Source organism: Prunus persica, chromosome G4 (assembly GCF_000346465.2).
Source record: "Prunus persica cultivar Lovell chromosome G4, Prunus_persica_NCBIv2, whole genome shotgun sequence".
Classification (NCBI taxonomy): Eukaryota; Viridiplantae; Streptophyta; class Magnoliopsida; order Rosales; family Rosaceae; genus Prunus; species Prunus persica.
Genome location: NC_034012.1, coordinates 4,732,859 through 4,736,719, shown reverse-complemented (window position 1 = coordinate 4,736,719; position 3,861 = coordinate 4,732,859). Strand labels below are relative to the sequence as shown.

At 36.2% G+C, this 3,861-nt stretch overlaps 1 pseudogene; it reads left to right on the top strand.

Moving 5' to 3' along the window:
* LOC18779500 lies at positions 2,009-3,617 on the top strand (annotated as a pseudogene).

The window sequence follows — 3,861 nt, the reverse complement described above, 5'->3', positions numbered from 1 at the left end:
TGATCACAACTTTTTGTTGGACAAACAAGAATTTTTTTTCAACAAATTAATTTGAAAACTAATAATCGCAGTGCAGGTGATTAATGGTCTAGCTTGCAAAGAATCCAAAGTCAGCTGAAGCCATTGAAATTTTATTGAGTGGACTTTCTCTAGCAGGCAGCCTTGAATCTGATCGTTTGTAACACATGAAAGATTGAAGCAAGTTTAGGGTAATGCCTCAACCATTGAACCCCGAAAATCATAACATAATGGACTTGCCAACGAGATTAATTCGTGTTGCTCATGAAGCCCAAATACTGCAAAGTGTTGTGAAGCCCCCAAATACAATCGGTAGGTAGGAACTAACAAAGACTGCAGGTAGTCTCTGGCAAAGACTTGACCAATTGACTTGTTGCTGGTGACCATTTATATAGCATGTCGGAATAATATAAAATGTATATGGTTAGAAATATGTACGTGATACCATGGACTTGTTGCTGGTCCCCATGATATCATGGACATAGATCTATCTTTATTTAACAATTTGTGCGAGAAAAGTAGTGAATGTTAAAATAAATAAATAAAGCAACAAGAACACAATCAACAAGTGAACAAAAACATAAGGAACCCAAAACATGATTGGCTATACTATTTTTTTTTAAAAAAAATAAGGGAAAAAAAAGGCCCCTTAAAAAAAAGCAAGTATAGCCGCGCGGCTATACTATATATATTTTTTTTAACGACCTTCCATTTCCCTCACTGCCTGGATAATGCTATTCTACGAAAATCAGGGGAAAAAAATTGCCCCCCCCCAAAAAAAAAAGATTGCAAGTATAGCCGCGCGGCTATACCGTTGAAATATATTATATTTAAAGAGTACAGCCGTGCGGCTATACTATTCATTTATTTTTTTTAAAAGGCCCAAAAAAGGCTATACAAGCTTTTCCCTTCCCTCGCTTCCTGGCTCGCTTCACTGAATCACTTCCCATCAAAGTCTTCAAGTTCAAGGCCTAAAAAGAGCTGGGCAATTCCTCATTTAAGCTCTCATGGCGCCTCCCAAGAAATCAAAGAAAAGCAAGAAAGATAGGAAATTGAAGAAAAACTTGAGCTTGGTTCCAGTCGAGCCTAAAGCCGCAGACTCTGACTGGTGGGTAGTTTCTTCAACCCAAGGTTTTTCTTTTCACTAAGCTCAGTCTCCAATTACTTTGCTTTCTGCTTTTCAGTGGAATGCATTCAGATTACTTTTAGTTTTAAGTAAATTATCTTTATATTTTGTTTAGTTTGGAAAATCTATGATGCATAGACATCTTGAATAGGTGGTGGATTTTGTTCTGTAATGTTAAAGTCGGTAATGCTGTTCATAATTAGAGCTCAAAACCTATAAAACTGCGCTTTTGTTCAGTTAGGCTGTTGGAAAAATCGGCCTACGCTCTAGGCGGCCGCCTAGGCGGGTCTAGGCGGGTCCCTTGTTTTTTTCCTGACTTTAGCTAAATTATGAACTCGCTTCAATTTCTGATGGCCGCTATAAGAAAACTGGCTTTTGATTATGTGTTTTGCATCCTGAAAAGAGAAAGATGTGGCCCAAAGGTTATTGCTAGAGGGAGCAATAGAGATTTTAGCCTGTAAAAGTAGTTATAAAAGCTTTTTGTATTTTGGTTTTTACCTATAATGACAATTTTTTCTTATTAATGCCGGAATTTTCTGGTGGATATATATTGTCAGATGGGAAAGCTGAAGAAGGGGCTTAATCCAATGTCCTTTGGATACCTTGTGTTTGTGTCTCTTTATCTGACAACAGCTTTCAAAACTGGAGTCATAGCTCTCGCCTTAAGTAATTAACATAATTCTTTAATTACTGATGTTGGTTAGGCCAGTTGATCACGAGAATGAACATGTTGTATTGCAAACCGTTCTTAATTATAACAATTAATGGATTGTGGGTTTTCCTAATTGCTATGTGCAGGAAGGAATAGCAGTAGGGAGAAGCTTTTCCATGTTCAAGAATTACCACATTGATGGGAACAACGAAATGATTGCCACTTTAATCACTCATCGTACACATTTAATACTAATTAAATTAAGGGGTTTAATCTTAATTAGATTCATTTCATGTTGCTAATTATGCGAAATTTCTTCATCAATTTTCAGGACCGTTTTCCAGATCAGCAGTTAACTACAATGCAGGATACAAGACGGCACTGTCAAACGTTGTCATGGCAATTGCGGTTATGTTCACATTGTTGTTCCTCACTCCTCTGTTCCATTACACGTGCTGTCTGCTATTATAACTGCCTCCATATGCTCGGCCTCATAGACTATGAAGCCGCAATTCACCTCTGGAAGGTTGACAAGTTTGACTTTGTTGTCTGCATGAGTGTCTGTATCCACGTCGTCTTTGGCAGCGTTGAAATCGGCCTATTCTTAGCGGTATGTACGATTATATGTCACACCAGTAAAAAATTATTTTGTGTGACAATAACACCATATCAACAACTTAACGTTACTTATTAGAACTAATATTTCTTTTTTCTTGTGTATAGGTTGCAAGGGTACTTTTGTTTGTGGCAAGGCCAAGGACTTTTGTTCGAGGAAACCTTCCAAATTCCATGGTTTACAGAAATGTTGAGCGGTATCCCCAATGCAAGCAATGTTCCTGGAATTCTCATACTTGAGATTGATGCTCCCATTTACTTTGCAAATACCAACCACTTAAGAGATAGGTACTAATTAATTAAACCTGAACACACTCTTGCATGTTATAATCAAATTTAAAAAGAATAATTTGAAAGTTAACCCAAAGTCCTACTTGTTTTCAGGATTACAAGGTAGATAAATGATGAGGAAGGTAGGATCAAATCTGCAGGGAACGGTAGCTTACAATATGTGATATTGGATACGACTGGTAATTAAGGGAAAGAAATAGTGCATATATATATATATATATAAAGAAAATTAATGTGACATTTTTTACCCTGAAATTAATTTGTTTTCTGGTTTAATTTGCAGATAGCATAGACACAAGTGGGATAAGTATGTTTGAAGAGGTCAAAACGCTTCCAGGTAAAAAAATCTGCAACAGTCTCTTTCAATTTATCAAATTTTTATCCTTCCAAATTTTTATTTCATCTATTTATATCTCTATAATTTTGTTCCCATTTCTGTGTTTAGCTTGTACTGGCAAACTCAGGAAGCGAGGTGATGAAGAAGATGAACAAGTCAGAGTTGATTGAGAAAATATGTCAAGAATGGATTTATCTCACAGTTGCAGAGGCTGTTGCAGCATGCAACTTCCTGCTTCACTCCACCAAGCCCAACCCCGGCAAAGATCAAGAACCAGTTGCAAGGAACAACGTTTGATGGCTTTGGCTGGCTACAATGTGAATTTATGTACCAGAAGCAATATCCACATAAATATGAAGACTCATTTGAATTAAGGAGAAATGAGTCTCATCATTTGTGTGTTAAGTTTGCTCAAGTCAGATTTCTTTTTTCTATTTTTTTTTTTGCGAAAGTGCTCAAGTCATAGTTGGAAGCATTAATTTTTTCTACCTTCCAACATAATGTTATTTGGAGAATATTGTATATCAATACAAAATGAAATTAAAAATATTGGAGATCAACAACTCTTCGAAGCTCAATTACAAGAAAACGCATGCTTTCTAGCCACTACAATATTCTTCTTAATTACTTGAAAATCTAAATACAAGCTCGCATAATGACTTCTCTTACTCTAACCAAGGCTACAAGTGGGCAGTTTTATTCTTTTTTTTTTTTTTTTTTTATAAAATCGATAGTCTAAAATAATCTAAATTAATATAATCTATGGGAGAGGGATTTGAATTTGGATGCGAGAGAGCAAGCCCGTTGCCCTGGTCAATTGGC